Genomic DNA, 22,371 nt, shown 5'->3' with positions numbered 1-22,371 from the left:
TAAAATGCAAAAAACCCCTGCTGCTCTCGCTCAAATGATGAAAGCAGGGGGTATACACCCTCTACTAAAGGCCTCGGGAAAAAACTTACAAGGCATTTCCAAGCCCATTCAGCCTTCCCCTTATCCTGGCCGTCAAGGTCTTGGTTTCAGTTCTGTTTATACCTGTATCAGTCCAAAACGCCCCTATGCTCCTATAGAAAAACATACCTGGCGTTCTGATGCTCCTGTTTGGATAAACCAGTGGCCTCCTATCTGGTGAGAAACTCCAGGCCGCCTCAGCTCTTGTAAAGGAACAGCTTGAGGCTGGACATATAGAACCTTTCCAACCTCTCCCTGGAATACAACCCATCTTTGTCAATTCGCAAAAAAATCCGGCAGATGGCGCCTCCTTCATGATCTTAGAGCCATCAACAAAACTATGATTCCCATGGGAGCAGCCCAGGCCGGCCTGCCCGTGCCGTCTGCCATCCCTTCTAATACTTTCAAGATAATTATTGATCTCAAAGACTGTTTCTTTTCCATTCCCCTTCACCCAGAAGATTGTAAACGTTTTGCATTTTCCCTTCCAGTTCCCAATTGTGCTGGTCCCTGCCCACGCTATCACTGGAAAAGTTTACCCCAAGGAATGACTAATAGCCCTACTCTATGCCAAAAATTTGTTGCTTCCTTTATTGATCCCTTCCGTGACTCTTATCCTTCAGTTTATATCCTTCACTACATGGATGACATTCTTCTTGCCTGTCCTGATGAGTCTCTCCTGCACTCAGTCTCTACTGAATTAATTTCTCTCTTATCCTCAAAAGGTTTTAAAATTTCACCAGACAAAATACAAACCTCTCCACCTCACTTATTTCTTGGATTTGAATTATTGCCAGCTCAGGTAAAAACTCAGAAGGTTCAAATTCGCACTCAACACCTTAAAACACTTAATGACTTCCAACGCCTTCTTGGTGACATTAATTGGCTCCGCCCTTACCTTAAACTCACCACAGGCGATCTAAAACCCCTTTTTGATATCCTCCAAGGAGATTCCAACCCCTCCAGCCCACGCTCTCTTACCCCAGAAGCTCGTGCCGCACTTGATTTTGTCAATCATGCCATCCAAAATCAATTCATTACCTACTATAACCCTTCTGCTGATCTCCAGCTCATTGTATGCTCCACAGCTTTCACACCTACTGCCGTTCTTTGGCAATCCGCCCCCCTTTATTGGATTCACCTTCCCTCCTCACCTTCCAAAGTTCTTTCTACATACACTTCCTCTGTCCTCCAGCTCTTACATCTAGGCTGTGAGACATCTCTCAAACTCTTCACTAAACACCCTGACACCATCATTCTTCCATACACACACAATCAATTGGCTTGGCTAGCGAATATGGATCAAGCATGGCTCCTCTTTCTCACCCATTTTCAGGGAACTTTATCTACACACATGCCAGCTGATAAACTCTTGCACTTCCTAAACAAACATCCAGTTGTCTTCCCAAAGCTCACCAAACTTCAACCCATTCCCTCTGCCTCTCTTGTCTTTACAGACGGCAGCTCTAATGGCACTGCCTCATTTTCAGTTGATGGAACAACCAATACACTCACTACCACACACACTTCTGCTCAGCTTGTGGAATTGGAAGCCGTTCATCAGGTTTTTCTCTCGGTTCCTCAAGCCTTTAATTTATATACTGATAGTCATTACATTGCTTCCTCTTTGCCACTTTTGGAAACAGTACCTTTTATTAAACCCTCTACTCCTGCCTTCACACTCTTCTCCCACATTCAACAGCTTATTCTACAACGAACCAATTCCTTTTACATGTCACATATCCGTGCTCACTCGGGTCTGCCTGGCCCCCTCTCGCTTGGCAACGCCCTTGTAGATGAAGCCACCCGTGCCTCCTCTTCAAATCTTTGTTTTCTCTCCACCACCCTTCCATCCCCTACTCATGACACTCTACAGCAAGCCACTCTTGCCCATAAACTTCATCATCTCAATGCTCAAACCTTACGTCTTAAATACGCTATCACTCGTGAACAAGCTCGTGAAATTGTTCGCTCTTGTAAATCCTGTCTTTCTCTTCTTCCTGAACCTCACGTTGGAGTCAATCCTCGCGGCCTTGTGCCTGGCGAACTTTGGCAAATGGATGTTACACACTATCCGGCATTTGGCAAACTTAAATACATTCATGTCACTGTTGACACCTTCAGTGGTTTTATTTGTGCCTCCTTACATACTGGAGAGTCTTCTACTGATGCTATTGCCCACATGCTGCACTGCTTCTCCACACTCGCAGTGCCTAAAGCTCTTAAAACTGATAATGGCCCTGGATATACTAGCCACAAATTTCGAGACTTTTGTGCTAAGTTTGGCATCCAGCACAAAACAGGAATTGCCTATAACCCCCAGGGTCAAGGCATTGTGGAAAGAGCTAATCAAACTTTAAAAAACATGCTCATAAAGCTCTCTGGCGAAAGTGAAACCTTGTATGCTCGCCACGGCAAGCACCGTCTCCTGCTTGCCCATGCACTCTTTGTGCTTAACTTTTTGTCACTCGATCTTCAGAACCGCTCTGCGGCTGATCGCTATTGGCATCCCAACACTGCCTCTGATTTCCAGTCAGTCCTCTGGAAGGATGTTCACACTGGACTCTGGAAAGGGCCACACCCCGTCCTAATCTGGGGCAAAGGCCATGCTTGTGTCCATGACATAGACACAGGCAACACCCGCTGGCTTCCAGACCGGCTGGTCAAACATTATAACGCGCCCAGGGCTCCCAGCCCTGAGAATCCCCTTCCTCCTTCTCTTCCAGAACCTATCGCCGCTAACATCGTTGTTACATCCACCACCGTTCAAGATGCGTGCCTTCCTGTTGCTGTTGCTGTTCCAGCTCCCATCTGTCTGCCACTCCCAGAATAACAAACGCTATCGAGTCTTCAACTACACTTGGCAAATCATCAATGAGGCTGGCGACGTCGCTAACCAAACTTCCATCCTCTCCACTTCCATTCCTTGGCCTGTTCTGCAAGTCGATCTTTGTGCCCTAGCCATGGGTGCCAGCTCCTTTTGGGGCACCCCTAATTTTCGCCTGCCTCAACCCCGCGCTATTGACCGCTATGACTACTACGCCCCTCCTGAAGGTGGTTGCAATTCTGTTCTTCGCCGTGACGTTCTGAAACTCCCCCTTACCACCTTCTACGTTTGCCCTGGACACCATCGCTCCCGTTCCAGCGACCATAAGTGTGGCAATCATGAACAGTACTTCTGCGCCTCCTGGGGCTGTGAAACCACTGGAACTGCTTCTTGGAAACCTTCGTCTTCCTGGGACTTCATCACCGTTTCTCGCCCCCCACTTCCTCCCTTTTTCAGTGCTGATTCACACACTCATCCTCTTCTAAGCTGCGATGCCTCCTCTACTACCCGTGGTTGGTGTAACCCCCTCCTCATCAACTTTACTGCTGCTGGACGTCAGCATCACTGGACTCAAACCGTACAGTGGGGACTCAGACTTTACATTCGGGGTACCGACCCTGGACTTTTATTTTCCATCCGTTTACTTAAACAATTGCCAACTTCCCGTTCCCTCGCCGTTGGTCCTAATACCTTCCTTCATCCTCATTCAGGTCCATTCCACATGCCTTCTCCTCCTTCTCCTCTTCCGTCTGCTTCTCCTTCTCTCCGACAGCTCACTATGCCTTCCGGTCCTTCTCCCTCCTCACAGATTATTCTCAATCTTATGAATGCTTCTGCTCTTGCCCTTACAGATCCTGCTTATGAGCGATGCTGGCTTTGTTTTTCTCCTCGACCTCCCTTCTATGAAGGTGTCGCTGTTTTTGGCAACCTCTCTTCTACCTCCAACCCCTCCGACCTCCGTTGGAACACACAACCTCAACATGGCATTACAGTCGGTCAAGTCGTAGGCTCTGGCCTCTGCATTAAGCCTAACGACTCTTTACTTCCCAGCCAATTACTTGATGTGTGCAACGAAACTATTGACATCTCCAACTCTTCCTCTTCTGAAACTTATCTGTTAGCACCCAATAGTACTTATTTTGCCTGTGCTTCTGGCCTTACTCCTTTCATCATTCGTTCCTCTTTTCTCCTTTCACATGACTACTGTATTCTCGTTATTCTCATTCCAAAAATCATCATTCATTCAGAATATACTTTTCCCTCTACAGGCACTTCACCTTATCCACATTCTTCTCAATCCCTCACTAGACACCGTCGTGAGCCCTTTACCTCCGTTACCCTTGCAGTTCTCCTCGCTGTTGGCGCTGCTACTGGCGCTGGCACTGGTATCTACTCTCTTGTATCCTCTCAATCCAATTTCCGTACTCTTACTCAAGCAGTAGAACAAGACATTAATGAAATCAAAACTAGTCTGCAATTTCTCACAGATACTGTTAGTTCCCTTGCTGATGTTGTTCTCCAAAATCGTCGTGCTTTAGATTTTGCCCTTATGAAAGAGGGGGGAGTCTGTGTAGCCCTTAAGGAACAATGTTGTATTTTTAAAGACAAAACTGGATTAGTTAGAGACAGCGTTCAACATATTGGTGATGGTATAAAAGATTTTCAAAAACATTTCGATGAAGAACAAGGTTGGTACCAGGATTGGTTTTTCTCTTTCCCTTGGCTCCACACAATCTTGTCCACTATTTTGGGCCCTCTTATTAGCCTCATGCTGCTCTTTTCTCTTGGCCCATGGATTTTCCGCAAAATCACTGCCTTTATTAAGAACCAGGTAGATGAAAAGGCAAAAACCTCTATTCAGGTCAACTACCAGCGTCTAACCCCGCGTGACTCCTTTGAAAACTTGGCTTTAGTCACCAAGCCGCCTTTCCAGCCACTAAGTTTCCAGGAGATAGAGCGCATAGCTAACAGACGGAGTTCACTCCGTCACTTGTGCTCTCGGCTGTGGAGATACCTACGACGGGATTAGCAAAGGTCCCCAGTCTAGGGCACGGCCCGAAAAAGGCTACAACGCATAATTCGGATCTCAGCGCACCACCCACCCGGCGTTCTGTAGCACCTTTTAAATGCGGCTTTGGCCGTGTCCGACACTGGTCATAACCTTGTAGCTAAGACAAGGTTCTTCCACACCCGTTCACGACTTTCCTTCTTTTATTAGAAGAGAAAGGGGGAAGTTGTTGGGGACTGTGACTCGTTTGAGGCCCATTTATCCTGTTCTTTCTGCCATAGTCCAGCTTTTCACTAAAAGCTGTTTGCAGTCTTGCTGTGAGTTTTTGAGCTAAAGAGAAAGGAATAGTGCAGCTGCAGGATATAATTACTCTAGCCCGGAGGAGAGCAACACTGTCCGGTACCGTTATCAGAAACTAGGCCTCACATCCTTAAGACCACATTCGGAGTGGTGAACTAGGCTGTTATCAATAAGTGTATGCTACATTGTGCTGTTCAAGATCACTGAGGCAAGCACATCTTGCACACTCCCTCCTGATAGTCAAGCAATTAGGAATGCAGCTAGAAGGTCACTAGAAATTTCCATAGAAACAGCACGTTCATCATAACTTGAAGGTCATCCAGCCCCCTAGCCCACTGCCCACTTCCTTATTTAGAGCATGATTTACTTTCTTTGTTCCTTGAAACCTGAAATATATCCTTGCCTTGTATGGGTCTTCGCGCCAAAAAGTATGACTGACATCACCTTTGTACTGCCCCCCTTCTCCTTCACTATATAAGAAAGGAGCTGTAGTCAAATAAAGTTGCCTTTGAGCAGTGAGACATTGCCTTGGGTCTTTATTATTAACCTCTCTCAGATTTTTACAGGTGTGGTTGTTCTTCTACCCAGCAAAATAGGAGTGCGGTTGTCTGAGAAGTCTTCCCAGCTAATTCCTGCTGGCCGGGCCCCCCTGGGGGGCTTCAGGACCCCGCAGTCTCCTAAATCAGCAGCGTGTCATGCGGTCGGTATAGCAATGGCTTGGCCTGCCTGCCTCTGGGTACTCAATTTCTGTCACAGAAAAAGGAAGGGTTGGGGGTGGGATGGAATGGATGAATATGAACTATATGCCTCTGGAACTTGGAAATGAGAGATGTGGGCAGGGCCAGGAAGAGACCCCACCAGGGAACCATGCTAATTCCCTGAGTATGGATGCGTTCTAAAGTTTTTGGTTTATTAGTTGTGTTATTTGCATTCTCCCTACCTATGTGGATACTTGCATGCAAAATATTATCAATAAAAACTTATTGAAACTAAAAGCAGTGTACCATTCTATGTATTTTCGGTTTTAAAAATGTGGCTTTTAAAATAAATCTCAATCGTGGTTTTGGCAAGATTTGGTTCGGTTGAATAAAAAGGTTGCCTACCTTTATTTTGTTGTTGTCTAGGATGAATATTATTATTTCGATCCCCAGCGTTCCATATGGTCCCCCAAGCCAGGAGCAATTTCTGAGTGCATAGCCAGGAATAACCTCTGACCAGCACCCAGTGATCCCCCCACCAAATAACAATCAATCTAAATGTATTCAGTTAGGGGAGGATAAAAAGCCTTTTCAACAAATTGACTAGAAAGCTGAATAGCTGTATAAAAAATGAAAGAAAGGAAGAAATTGATCTATCTCACAACATACAGAATGTTTTTAAAATGAATTACAGGGAATGAAGACAAGTACAGGAATTAAGATGCCTGACTTATATGAATCAAAAACTGGTTTGATCCTTAATACCACATGTGGACACATGAGCTCCTCAAAGAGTTAACATGAGCACAAAATAAGGAACAGCTCATATGAAACTGTGAATGTGACCCCAAACCAAAACCAAAAAGGATTAAAGGCCTTTTATTTAAAATAAAATTCATGAAAAGAATCCAAGTAAACAGGTAGAAATTTGCATAATATTAACCTCTGATTATTTTCTGTGATTTGTTTCCATCACAAAGAAAATACAAACAAAAAATGGAAACACAAATTAAAATAGATTTTTCACAAAAAGAAATTTTGGGGGACTGAAGCAATAGCACAGCAATAGGACATTTGCCTTGTATACAGCTGATCAGGGAAGGATGGTAGTTCAAATCCCATCATCCCATATAGTCCCCCAAGCCAGGAAAGAGTTCTGAGCTCATAGCCAAGAGTAACCACTGAGCATCACTAGGTATGACCCAAACAAACAAACACACAGACAAACTGGGCTTAAAAAAGAAGAGATTTTAGTGAAAGAGAGAAAATAAAAGTTACATCTAAAAAGTAGTTTATAAACACTTTCTTTTTTTCTATCCATGACAACACTGTTTTTATCTTTTTTTTCTTACCTGTTTTTATCCTTTGTTTTTTTTTTTTTTTATTCCCATCACCCATGTCCCAAGTGTCCCTCCTCCCCACCCTATCCCGGCCTGTGCTCTAGACAGGCTTTCTACTTCTCTCATTTATTAAAATTGTTATGATGGTTCTAGGTGTCTCTTTTTGAGCTTCATGTCGTGAGCTGGAACTTCCAGCCCTCTTCTCTGTTGTCTCTGAGAATTATTGCAAAAATGTCTTTTATTTTTCTTAAATCTCATAGATGAGTGAGACTATTCTGTATGTATCTCTCACCCTCTGACTTATTTCACTCAGCATAATAGATTCCATATACATCCATGTATAGAAAAATTTCATGACTTCATCTCTTCTGACAGCTGCATAATATTCCATTATATATATACTGTGGTGCATATATATGTATATATATACATATATATACTGTGGTACATATATGTACCACAGTATCTTTAGCCATTCATCTATTTAGGGGCATCTAGGTTGTTTCCAGAGCCTGGCTATAGTAAACAGTGCTGCAATGAATATTGGTGTGAGGAAGGGATTTTTGTATTGTATTTTTGTGGGGTTTTTTTGTTTGTTTGTTTGTTTTGGGTCACACCTAGTAGTGCTCAGGGATTACTTCTGGCTGTATGCTCAGAAATTGCTCCTGGCAGGCTCAGGGGACCATATAGGATGTCAGGATTCGAACCACCGTCCTTCTGCGTCTAAGACAAACACCTTACCGCTGTGCTATCTGTCCAGCCCCATATTTTTGTGTTTTTAGGGTACATTCCTAGGAGTGGTATAGTTGGATCATATGGGAGCTCAATTTCCAGTTTTTGGAGGAATCTCCATATCACTTTCCATAAAGGTTGAACTAGACAGCATTCCCACCAGCAATGAATGAGAGTTCTTTCTCTCTATATCTCTGCCAGCACTGCTTGTTCTCATTCTTTGTGATCTGTGCCAATCTCTGTGGTGTGAGATGGTACCTCATAGTTGTTTTGATTTGCATCTCCCTGATGATTAGTGATGTAGAGCATTTTTCATGTCTTTTAGCCATTTGTATTTCTTTTTAGTCTAAGTGTCTGTTCATTTCTTCTTCCCCATTTTTTGATGGGATTAGATTTTTTTTCCTGTAAAGTTCTGTCAGTGCCTTGTATATTTTGGATACTAATTCCTTATCTGATGGGTATTGGGTGAATAGTTTCTCCCACTCAATGGATGGCTCTTGTATTCTGGTCACTATGTCATTTGAGGTGCAGAAGCTTCTCAGCTTAATATATCCCCGTCTGTTTATTTCTGCTTTCACTTGTTTGGAGAATGCTGTTTCCTCCTTACAGATGCCTTTAGTCTCAATGTCATGGAGTGTTATACCTACATCTTGTTCTATATACCTTATGGTTTCAGGTCTGATATCAATATATTTAAACCATTTGGATTTTACCTTCATACATAGTGTTAATTGGGGGTCTAAGTTCACTTTTTTTTGCAAGTGGCTAGCCAGTTGTTCCACAACCAATCATTGAGGAAGCTTTTCTTGCTTCATTTAGGATTTCTTACTTCTTTATCAAAAATTAGGTGATTATATGTCTGGAGAACATTCTCTGAGTAGTCAAGACTATTCCACTGATCTGAGGGTCTGTCTGTACTCCAATACCATGCTGATTTGATAACTATCATCTTGTGATACAGTTTAAAGTTGGGCAAAGTAATGCCTCCCATATTCCTTTTCCCAATAATTGCTTTATCTATTTGTGGGTGTTTATTGTTCCAAATTAATTTCAAAAATATTTGATCCACTTCCTTGAACAATGTCATGGGTATCTTTAGAGGGTTCTCATTAAATCTGTTCAATGTTTTTTGGAGTATTGCCATTTTAATGATGTCAATCCTGTGAATCCAAGGGCAGTATGTGTTTCCATTTCCATGTGTATTCTCTTATTTCTTGGAACAGTGTTTTATACTTTTCCTTGTATAGGTCCCTCATGTCTTTATTCAAATGGACTCCAAGATATTTGAGTTTGTGTGACACTAATGTGAATGGGGTTGTTTTCTTACTGTCCATTTCTGCCCTGTCATTATTGATGTATAAAAAGGCCATTAATTTTTCTGTGTTAATTTTGTAGACTGCCACACTGCTATATGCATCTATTGTTTCTAGAAGTTATTTGGTAGAGTCTTTAGGGTTTTCTAAGTAGATTATCATGTCATCTGCAAACAGTGAGAGCTTGACTTCTTTCTTTTCAATCTGAATTTCCTTGATATTTTTTTCTTGCCTAATTGCTATAGCAAGTACTTCCAGTAGTACATTGAATAGGAGTGGTGAGAGTGGACAACCTTGTCTTGTACCAGAATTTAAAGGGAAGGCTTTTATTTTTTTTTCATTGAGGATAATATTTGCCATTGGCTTGTGGTAGATGGCCTTGACTAGATTGAGAAAGCTTCCTTTCATTCCCATCTTGCTTAGAGTTTTTATCAAATATGGGTGTTGGATCTTATCAAGTTTTTTCTCTGCATCTATTGATATGATCACTTGATTTTAATTTTTCTTGTTGTTGATGTTTTATATTATGTTGATGTATTTATGGATCTTAAACCACCTTGCATTCCTGGGATGAAACCTACTTGATCATAATGAAAGATCTTCTTGATGAGGCATTGAGTCCTATTTGCCAGAATTTCATTGAGGATCTTTGCATAATGGTCTGTAATTTTCTTTTTTGGCAGCATCTCTCTCTGGTTTTGGTATCATTGGTTTCATAGAAGCTGTTTGGAAATGTTCCCATTTTTCAATTTCATGAAAGTTTCTGGCCAGTATTGGTAGTAGTTCCTCATGAAAGTAGTAGTTCCTCATGAAAGAATTCATTCGTGAATCCATCTGGGTCTTGGCTTTTTTTGGGAGGGTGGAGGCACAGGCATTTGATTACCTATTTAATTTCCTCAATAATTAGGGGGGTGTTTAGATATGCTACATTCTCTTTATTCAACCATGGAAGGTTATAAAAGGCCAAGAATTTATCCATTTCTTCCAGGTTCTCATGTTTCATGGCATAAAGTTGCTCAAAATAATCTCTGATTACTCTTTGAATCTCTGCAATATCTGTTGTGATCTCCCCCTTTTCATTTCTAATACGGATCATCAAGTTTCTCTCTGTCTCTTTCTTTATGAGTTTTGCCAATGGTCTATCAGTCTTCTTTATTTTTTCAAAGAACCAACTTCTGCTTTCGTTGTTTCTTTGGATTGTTGTTTTTTTTTTGGGGGGGGTTTCCACTTCATTGATTTCTGCTCTAAACTTTGTAATTTCCTTCTGTCTCCCTATTTTTAGTTCATTTTTTTGATCATTTTCTAATTCTATACGCTGTGTCATTAAGCTATTCAGGTATGATTCTTCTTCCTTCCTGATGTGTGCTTGCAAAACTATAAATTTTCCTCTCAGTACTGCTATTCTGTGTCCCATAGATTCTGATAGTTTGTGTCTTCATTGTCATTTATTTCCAGGAAAGTATTGATTTACTCTTTGATTTCATCTCAGACCCACTGGTTGTTCAGTAGCAGGCTATTTAATTTCCAGTTGTTAAAGTTTTTCTTCTGTGTCCCTTTGTAATTCACATCTAATTTCAGAGCTTTGTGGTCAGCAAAGGTAGCCTGCAAGACTTTTATCCTCCTGATTTTATGGAGGTATCTTTTAAGCATTTTCTAAGCATTTTCAACATCCAATTGTTTCTCTCTTTTTTTTTTTTGCCTAGTTAACATTAACCTGGATATTAATGTTACATAAATCTGTTTTAAAACTTTAAAGATATTCTTATTGAATTTTAGCCTTTGTATTCTATCAAGAAATGATGGACCTGTATTAAATTCTACAAATACTGTTGTGTTGCTACTGAAGTCTTTTTTTAAGTCTATTAGTAGATGTTTTAAATATTTTGATGGGCCTTAATTGGGGACTTATATGTTTAGGAGTATGAGTGTTTCTGATATATATGTATCTTGATTACTAAGAAATTATTTTAATAATTGGTCTCTTATAACCTTTGTATAAGATAATCTTTTAAGAACAACAAAATCAATATCCAATCTACAACAGGCTAGACACAGAAGGGACCACTTATACTAGCAGCCTGGGGGGCAAAGGAAGGATTATATGGGATATATGCTGGGAACAGGTGTGGAGGGAGGACAACATTGGTGGTGAGAATGCCCTGATTCAATGTCACTATGTACTTAAAATACTACTGTGAATGATTTGTAATCCACTTTGGTCAAAATAAAAATTATTAAAAAAATTAATTCTTTTGTCTCCTTATATTATTATGACCAAGCCAGCCTTTTTAAAGTTTGTCTTGATGGATTGTCTTCCAGTGTTTGACTTTGAGTCTGTCTTTGCTCTTACTATTCAAAGTACATCTTGCAGGCAGAAAATGATGGATTTCCTTTTAGGATCTATTTTGCTATTTAGTATGTTGAAATTAGTTCATGAGTTTCTTTTTTTAGATACATTTTTATTCATGTAGTTTCTTGATGTTGAGAAAGTTAATTGACATGGTATTTTGTGCTATTTTTTTTGTAGAAGTTTGGTTTGTTTTTGGGTTTGAACTTGCTTTAAGGTTGGTTTTGAGTCTATAAATTTCCTGAGATGTTGTTTATACGTAAAGCTGTGACCCCCTTTTTTGGGGGGGCACCCAGTGATGCTCAGGGTTTACTCCTGGCTATGTGCTCAGAAATTGCTCCTGGCTTGGGAGACCATATGGGACGCCAGGGATCGAACCGTGGATTGAACTGCAGTCTGTCTGTGCCTTGTTGTGTACAAGGCAAACTCCTTACTGATGTGCTATCATTCAGACCCCAGTGTTCCCTTTTTAAAAACCTGAATAAATGTCTGACTAGATAAAATATTCTTGATGAGGCATTCATTTCATTAAGTTTCTTCCTTATATCACACCACTTCCTTTGAGCCTGAATGGTTGCTTGTGATAAATATCATGTAAATCTTAACATAATTTTTATATGTAATTTTCATCTTTGATCTTTCTTTCAGTATTATATTTGTTTCCTTCATTGTGATTAGTAATAAAGAATATTGGGCTATTTTTATTTGGACATCCTTTATCTGGTACACTTTGGGCATCTAAGATGTGGGTTCAAGCATTCTTCATCTCTGGGAACTTCTCAGCAATGATCTCTTAGACTATTGCTACTAACAGAGATTTTCTTTATGGTTCACTTGGACCCCAATGATTCTCACATTGTTTGTTGTGCTCATCCCAAAGGTCTAGTGTCATCCTTTGAATTAATTTGAGAATATTTTCATCCCCTGTTCATTTATTTTAAGGTTCTTTTCTAAATTCTTTGTTGCATTTGGTGTCATGCATCTCATTTTTCAGCTCACTGATTCTGTCTTCAGTAGATTTTATTTTGTTGCTGTGGTATTCCAGTAATTTTTTATTTTGCCTGTTATCTTTTTCCTTTTTTAATTTTTTTTTGATTTTTCTCATTTTTTTCTTATTTCTCTCATATCCTCTTGAGTCTTATTGGCTGTTTATTCCACGGTTTCTTTGATGAAAGCATCAAAGAATTTATCATAATATAAAAATATCCTCAATATATTTTCTGTAAAATTCTTATCAGAGAAGCAATATAGGTGTGGCTGATGCTAATTGAGTCTTCAGAACTATCATATATTTCACTAAGTGTGATGTGATTCTTTGTTTTCCATGAAACCTTTGCAGTGTGGTGCTGTTATTTTTTTTGTTTGTTTGTTTGTTTTATGGGTTGTGATAAGACTCCTTGACTAGAAGTGATGTACAGTTGAGGAGTAAATTGGAGCAGCCATGCTCTTCTCTGGGCACTTCAAAACTGAGTTTATAATGGCTCTTTTGACTTTAAAGGCCACCTGCTGAGGAGGATGCTGCTGGTCTGTGATCCTATCTATCACACTATCACCCACACTTTTCTCTCAGCTCAGTAATCTGAGGTCAAAATAGCTCTTTTGTTTCCCAAGGCTGCTCAGCAACAATTCTTCTACTGTAGTCAATAGTGTTATGACCATACTTTTCTCTCAGCACCAACAGTAATTTTAATTATGTTAACTCTTCACTTACAGGAACAAAGAGCATATTTCCATGTCCTTAAATCTTTATTTATTTATTTTTTAAAAAATTTTATTATGACCAAAGTGAACTAGGAATCTTTCATAATAATATTTAAGGTATATAGTGACAATGAATCAAGGCCATTCCCACCAACAGTGTCGTCCTCCCTTCATCCCTGTTCCCAGCATGCATCCCATATCTTCCTCCTTTGCCCCCTGAACTTCTAGTGTAAGTGGTCACCTCATGTGTAGCTTGTTGTAGATTGTGTATTGATTCTGTTATTAACTTTGGGTTTGTTATTTAAGCCTAATCATTTTTATTTCCATTCAATATCCATGCAACTGTTTGTTCCTGTCTGGTACCATCCATTTCCCCCCCTCAATTTATGAGGCAGAAGAAAATGATTCAAGTTATGTGGTTCTGTTTGATAAAAAGAAAAAAGAAAAAAAATCTGGGAAGAGTCCAGATTAAGGATTATAAATGTCAAATTAAAACAAAAAGAATAAAGAAGAAAAACATAAAAAAACAACAAAAAAGCAAACAAAAACCCAAACCAGCAACTAAAAAAATCACAACAGAATTGATGAAACAACAACTAAATAATAATCACAAGTACAACAAAATTAATAATAAAAGAAGAAGGTCTAGTGTGGCAAGTTTTTGTGCTTCTTTTTCTTCTTCTTCTTCTTCTTCTTCTTCTTCTTCTTCTTCTTCTTCTTCTTCTTTTTCTTCTTCCTCTTCTTCCTCTTCTTCCTCCTCCTCCTCTCTCTCCTCCTCCCTCTCCTCCTCCTCCCTCTCCTCCTCCCTCTCTTCCTCCTCCCTCTCCTCCTCCTCCCTCCTCTCCTCCAACCCCCTCTCCTCCTCCTCCTCCCTCCCCTCCTCATCCCCCTCCTCCTCCTCCTCATTCCTCTCCCCCTCTTCTGGAAATCAAAACTGGATTGATCACATGCAAGGCTAATGTCCTATCTACTGTGTTATCACCATGGACCCAATTTAATTTATTTGTTTATTTATTTATTTATTTATTTTTATTTTTGGACCAAACCCTGTGACACTCCTGGCTGTGATCAGAAATCACTTCTGGTTTGTGGGACCATATGGAACGCCAGAATTCGAAACACCTCTTCTCCTAGATCAGCTGCATGCAAGGCAAATGCCCTACTGCTGTGCTAGTGCTCCAGTCCATGGTTTAATTTTTTTAATCCATCCTACCAGCATATCTTTTAATTGGTGTATTCATCAAATTGATATTGAGTAAAATTACTCTTCTAGGGTTTTATGCTACATTTCTTCAAGAATTTGATATATTTGTGGGATCTCCCTTGTTTTAAAATATCCCTATTTTTTCTGGTAAAGATAATTTTGAGGCTATGAATATCCTAAGCTTCTGGTTATCTATTTAATTTGTGTTGTTCCATAAAAACTGGATGAAAGAGCCTGGGTAAGAGATTATTTGTGAATCATTCACCTTGTTGAGATTTTTGGCTATATCCCACCAGAATCTTCAGTCCAAGTGTTTTAACTGGTAAATCTGCTGTAAATCTTAAGAATGCTCAATTGTGTGTAATTTATTTCTCTGCTGCTTTTAGTATTTTTTTCTGATTTTGTTGCTTTTGTTATTTTTTTTACCTATCTTCTATCATATTTTAATTTTTTATCTTTTTTTGTTTATTTGTTTGTTTGGGGGGGCCACAGTCAGTGGTGCCTACGGGATACCCCTGGCTCTCTGCTCAAAAATTGCTCGTGGTAGTTACGGGGACCATATGGGATGCTGGAATTTGAACCATCATTGGTTCTGGGTTGGCTACTTGCAAGGTAAATGCCCTACTACTGTGCTATTTCTCCGGCTCCTGATGTTTTAATTCTGATTAGAATGTGTAATGAAGCATTTTTAATTTTATCCCTCTTACCTAGTACCATTCATTTTTTTCAAGATGAGGGTACATATGCTCTTCAGCTCTGATGTCTGATAAATTATATTTTTGAATGCATACTTTATTTTATTTTAAAACATAAAGAGCATAGATATACTTTTTGTGATATAAACATTACATTTTTCATGGATTATTTTTCTGGACCTTTGGGAAATGAATAATTTTAATGTTATACCTCTTTAATTCATCCTAAATTTACCTTTCAGTTCTTCACTTAGTTCAGATTTTTTTCCATCTTTTGCTGCTATTTGGTGGTTTTGTGCTCCTCATCATTGAACTCACTAATTTTTCCTCCCCATAGTTATTCTCATGAAAACTTGCAATGAGTTTACCATTTCATTGACTAAGTTTGTCAGTTCTGTAATTTCTGTTAGCAGTTTTCATATTTTTCACTCTCCTTTTAGATTTTATTAGCTTTCTCTTCTGTTGTGTATTTGAGCTCCTTAAATATCCTTATCCTCAACATTTGTTTTTTTTTTAAAAACTGTAGCAGAAAGGTTATATAATTGTTTAAAAAGGATTGGATTTTTTATTAATATCTTTCTTTAAACACCTTGATAACAAATATGATTGTATTTGGGTTTCAGTCATGTAAAGAATACCCCCCTTCACCAGTGAAACATTCCCATAATGCCCATCATTCCCACCCCCACCTGTACTCTAGACAGGCTTTCTACTTCCCTCATTCATTCACTTTGTTATGATAGTTCTCAATTTAGTTATTTCTCTAACTGCACTCATCACTCTGTGCTGAGCTTCATGTCATCAGTTGGACCTTACATCTCTCCTCTCTTTTGTCTGTTAGAATTATTGCAAAAATGTCTTTTACTTTTTTTAAAACCCACAGATGAATGAGACTATTCTGTGCCTCTCTCTCCCTCTGGCTTATTTCACTCAATATTATAGATTCATGTGCATCCATGTATAGGAAAATTTCATGACTTCATCTCTTCTGATGGCTGCATAATATTCCATTGTGTATATGTGCCACAGTTTCTTTAGCCATTCATCTGTTGAAAGGCATCTTGGTGGTTTCCAGAGCCTGGCTATTGTAAATAGCACTGCAATAAATATAGGTGTGAGGAAGGGATTTTTGCATCGTATTATTTTGTTCCTTGGATATATCCCTAGGAGTGGAATAGCTGAATCGTGTGGGAGCTCAATTTCCAGTTTTTGAAGGAATCTCCATATCGCTTTTCATAAAGGTTGGACTAGTGGCATTCCCACCAGCAGTGAGTGAGAGTTCCTTTTTCTCCACATCCCTGCAAGCACTGCTTGTTCTCATTCTTTGTGATGTGTGCCAATCTCTGTGGTGTGAGATGGTACTTCATAGTTGTTTTGATTTGCATCTCCCTGATAATTAGTAACGTGGAGCATTTTTTTCACGTGCCTTTTCCCATTTGTATTTCTTCTTTGGCAAAGTGTCTGTTCATTTCTTTTTCCCATTTTTTGATGGGATTAGATGTTTTTTTCTTGTAAAGTTCTGTCAGTGCCTTATATATTTTGGAGATTAGCCTCTTATCTGATGAGTATTGGGTGAATAATTTCTCCCACTCAGTGGGTGGCTCTTGTATCCTGGGCACTATTTCCTTTGAAGTGCAGAAGTTTCTCAGCTTAATATATTCCCATCTGTTTATCTCTGTTTTCACTTGTTTGGAGGGTGCATTTTCCTCATTGAAGATGCCTTTAGTCTCTATGTCATGGAATGTCTTACCTACGTGTTCTATATACCTTATGGTTACAGGTCTGATATCAAGGTCTTTAACTCATTTGGATTTTTACCTTCGTACATGTTGTTTGAAGGTGACCTGAGTTGCTTTTTTGCAAGTGGCTAACCAGTTGTGCCACCACCACTTGTTGAAGAGGCTTTCCTTGCTCCAATTAGGATTTCATGCTCCTTTATCAAAAATTAGGTGATTGTATGTCTGGGGAACATTATGTGAGTACTCAAGCCTATATTCCACTGACCTGAAGGTCTGTTTATACCATTTTTACTCACTTAGAGTGATATAGTCCTGTTGTGTTTTCCCATTGTGACCTTTGCAGTCTGGAGGAGTTTGTTGAATGTTGTTGTGTAATGAAATGTCTAGAGTTATGATGTTTTGTATATTCATGCTGAGATATGAAGAGGTAAAAATAATGCATGGCCTTAGACAAGAACTACCCACACCTTTGTCATCGTGCTTCACAAACTTCCTTCTTTGGGGACCAAAATGACAGTCCCAACCTGTCTCACTTTTTATTTTGCCTCAGTTTTTTTATGTCTAGTCTTGGTAGAGCTTAATCAGTGTGATTACCAGCATTATAGTGTTCTTGAGTTGCACAGGTTTTTATGGCTTACAGGAGATAATGATCCTGAGTCACAAATAACCTTGATTATCTTCATTCCTCAGTTTTTTGTGGGAGGCCAGAGCTTGGGGAATGCGAGCCAGATTGGCTTCCCCTCTATCCTTACAATTCACGAGTTTTCTGACATGAAAGGTGTCATGGTGATATTTATACTATTCTGACATTTTAAAAAGATATTTAGATTTAGAGAAATCATCACTTACATGAAACATAAATTACTATGTCAACTGAAATAACTAAAGAAAGTATAAGATAGTTATCAAATCCTTTCACTCATATTTGGAATGTATATAATAAATACATCAACTAACTTTGTAAAACAACAGAATAAAATAAAGAAAACAAATAATATGTAGCAATTATACACAGTAAAATAATATTATCTTCTAAAAATATTAAATCCTGACACTTTCAATAATATGGGTGGATTATGTTATTAGATGGAATTATGCTTAGACTTTATAAAAGTCATATAGACAGCCACTATATGATTTTACTTATATAGAATATAGAGAAATATATTTAATTTTTTTATATATTTCATTTTTAATTGTGAAAGTAATATAGAATTTACACATAGATTTTAAGGATGCCCACCTTTAACATATATATGTATGATAAATATAATGTAATTCTATATTGTGTTAATGTGTCATGCAATGTTACACAATGCCCTGCTACTTCAATGAAATCATTCAATAACAAGAGTATATATTAAAGCAATTGTGTATTCACTGATTATTATTTTAATATTTAAAATTTTAATATACTTAATTTGAAAAAGCAGATTTTCAGAACTCAAAATAGCACCCCTGAATTTTAAATCTTTCATAGAAAAAATATAGTTAAAAAAGCTGATTGCATCAACTCTCATTTCTGTCATGGAATGGTAAAATACATATTTTATTTTTACATTTTTAGTATATTGTTCTCAGTAGAATTAAAAGAGACTCAAATGATCATTAGTCTCAAAAGAACACAAGATAAAATATTATAAAAATAATGTATGAAGCTCACCACAATAGTGATGAGTGCAGTCAGATAACAATCATAACAATGTTAATGAGCTAGAGAAGTAGAATGCCTTTCTCGAATACAGGCAGGAGGGAGGAAGTTTGGGGGTCATTGGTAATGGGAATGTTGCATTGGTGAAGGGGAGTGTTTCTTATGTGACTCAAACACAACTATAATCATGTAATCAGTAATCAAGTTGCTTAAATAAAGATATTATTAAAAAGTAACAAGAATTAGAATTAAGTTTTAAATAAAATAAAATAATAACATAAAAGAAAGAATAAATTGCTTGCACCTTCTTTTGCAATACGTATCTCCATTACTCTAAAAATTAAAAGAAGTTCAAAATTATCAGCATAAATATAAGAAATAAAGTATGCCTGGGATGATTTATCTCATTTCTTCTTCTTTAGAATAATTATCTGATTTTAGATTTATATTACTAAGTTTTATACAGTGAACGAATAATAAATCTATGATAAAATTATATTCATAGTGAATTAAAAGTCACTACTCAAATCATACATATCCCAAAAGTAAAATACTTACTATTTTCTTTGCAAGATCCACCTGGTCACTAGCACTCTAGATTTTTTTTATGTATGAAATAATTTTAAATAATAATTTTAGCTACAGAAAGATTCAGCTTCATTTTTGTTAAATAACCCATGGATTTCAGAACAAAAACAAAGTTTATCAAAGCAGAGATATTACAAAAGTATGTCAACATTCAAATTTCCAGTCTGTAACCGAAGTTCTAAAGATGAAAAAGGCACCCACTTGAAATAGATACAGGGAACACATTTTCTTGTCTTGTTCTCTAAATTCTCGAGACGTCATGCCAAGGACTTTTTCTGCATTTAGTAAGCTCAGAAAAGGAGCAAAATCCTTATGTATACCTAAGGCAATAAGTGCCATATTTGATCCCACTTAATGGACAAAGTGACCAACTCACTCCCTTAAATGAACTCATATATTGCATCAGTTAATTACATATATATAAGTACATATATATTTGAACATATATATATATATATGTGTGTGTTAAAAGCAAATTACTAATCAGAAAACAAGTCTTTTGTGTATATACAAAAGACTATCTCTCTATATATAAATATATGTATATATACTTCTCATTTAATAAGTATTAAAACTTTCCAGGAAGGAAGAAGAGTGGTCCTGCTTATGATTTCTTTGTAAATCTAGAACTAAACGAAACAGTACATTTCTGTGTGTAGTCTACATACTCACTGTCTACTTGCAATTCCTCTCAAAGGATTTCATCTGAAAAGAACATTGTCTGATGTTTCATTCATAAAATCTACCCCCTTAATGTAGTAGAGATTATCTTTAGGACAAAGCTCATGCAACTCCCCCTAAAGTCAATTATCTCTCAACTAAATGCTCTAATAACCAGGTAATACCAACAGACATAATATTATGAGTAATCCACAACAAGAGAAAATTTCAGAGTGACTATCAGCCATTTTCATTTCTCTACAATCAACCCCCTTATATTCCCGTATATCAATGACAGGAAAGTTTCTCCATCATCATGGCTATGTCTGAATCAGATTCTTCTCCTTTCACATTAAAGAATCCATCCTCAGAGACCTCAATGTAGTAACTTTCTGAAGATAGTCTGAAGCTTTCCACATCTTCCATATGCATCTCCCATTGCTTCTGCAGAGGTGGAGGCTAACATCATCATCAGCTCTACTCAAACTGACTATGTAGCTTCCTGCATCAGAATTGACAAGCTACTTCACTCTGGTACAGTTGCCCTAGAAATAAAGTGGGGAGAGTTTAATTTTATTGTTTTATTTAATTTTTTTAAATGATAATGATGGAAAATAGCCTGAAACTTTGGTTCCATTTACTAATTTCTAATATCAGAAGCTTCACCCAAACCAGAAAGAGCAAGAGAATAGACAAGAAATGAAAAATGTATCACAAGGGGAAGAGAAAGCAAAATTATATATGGGCACCCAGATTCATGACCTCTGATCTCTAGCTCCCAAGTAAATGAGTGTGAAAAAGAAAATAAACCAAGTTAAAATCATGACAAAATGTGTCTATTATCCATTCAGAAAGTATCATTACTCATGATTATTAGGACAAATTTATTTTATCATATCCTATGGATATTTCTTTTACTGGCAACCTGTAGTCTTCTTAGTTTTCCCTTTAATGATGCACAAATATTAGTTTCCTTTTCTCATCTTCTGAATATATTCAAACTCAGAAAGACCTGAAAGGCTAGAAACATCTTTTCTCTTTGGATGTGGTCTAACCTGTTTTGTGCACTGCTTATTATGACAAAACTCAAGACATGAACGACATGGATTAAAGGGAAAATATCACAGCTAATGAGTCATCAGTTCACTCGGTCGCTACTAATTTCTTTTAAATAAGCTTATAAAAATTTAAATTTTCTATTTCCTTGCTCATACGTGAATCTCCAAAGAAACAGAATGAATTGATGAAATTATAAAATATTAAGATCATGATTTTGCAAAATATCCAATTTAACAAGGGAAGTGAGAGAGAAATTAAGGCATATGTTGCACATGCATCTGAAGCCAGTAAGGTTCTGGCATTTAATATATACATTATAATTATATTGTATAATATTTATATATTAATAGATTATACACAATTATATAATATATTAATATATATTCATACATAAGTATATATTAATGCTACATGTTATAATTTATTATATATTATAGAAAATATATTATATATTTTATAGTACAATATTTATAATATATAATATATTTTATCTATAATGTATTGTAATATATATAATATTATATATACTATATATTATATATAATATATTAACATAATATATATTATATGTACATGTGTATATTATATGTATATTAAAATAATATGTATAATATATAATATCATATTTTATATACATATATGCAATGACTCCTGAACAGACAGTATCAATGAGCATGATCTCCAAAATAGAAAAAATAAACTTAAATTTATTATATATATTGTTTTTATTAAAATATATCATATTTAAAGGCAAAATATTTTCAGTTATTAACAAATATATTATAAATATACTATTAATAAATTAATAATTAATATTAAAGCATGCAATTAATTCTCAGGTAAGTTTTGCATAAGAGAAAAGTAAGGTGGTTTTTTTTTTAATGCAAAGCAAAGGAGTTTATTACAGCAAGTTGGGGTCGCACCTAGCACAAGGTGGCCTCAGAGTGGATTTACAGGCCCTTTTTATAGGCAGTTCAGGGCATTTCAAAATGGTGTCTAGAGAAGCAGAAGAGGAAATCTGGTGCCTCCAGGCCACATGGTATGATTAGGTAGATTTATTGGTTCCTGCATTCCTTGTCTTGGTTTGTTCAAGCTATGAGCCCAGTGAAGTATTTCCTGGAATATTTCCTGAAGTTTCAGGAACTAGTTATTTGCCCATTTTAAAGTCATCTTCTGATCAGGCTGAGCCTGTCAAGGCAAAACCACCTATGTGCTTATAGCAAAGCATTTTTGCAGAACAGAAGCAAAACAGCAATGAGCAATAAAGCACTACCCCTTGTACGTCCTGTTCACACAGATCCTCACTCACAATCTAACAACCTAAGTTGAAATAAATCCATAAAATTTAACTATTTGAATGAATAAATTATATGTGTTTATAGCTATGTTTACTTTTTAGATAACACCTAATTTCTCCTTATTAGTAATACA

Source organism: Suncus etruscus, chromosome 1, assembly GCF_024139225.1.
Source record: "Suncus etruscus isolate mSunEtr1 chromosome 1, mSunEtr1.pri.cur, whole genome shotgun sequence".
In the NCBI taxonomy this organism is placed as follows: Eukaryota; Metazoa; Chordata; class Mammalia; order Eulipotyphla; family Soricidae; genus Suncus; species Suncus etruscus.
The sequence above is the reverse complement of the archived record's forward strand: the minus strand, read 5'-3'. Positions refer to the sequence as shown.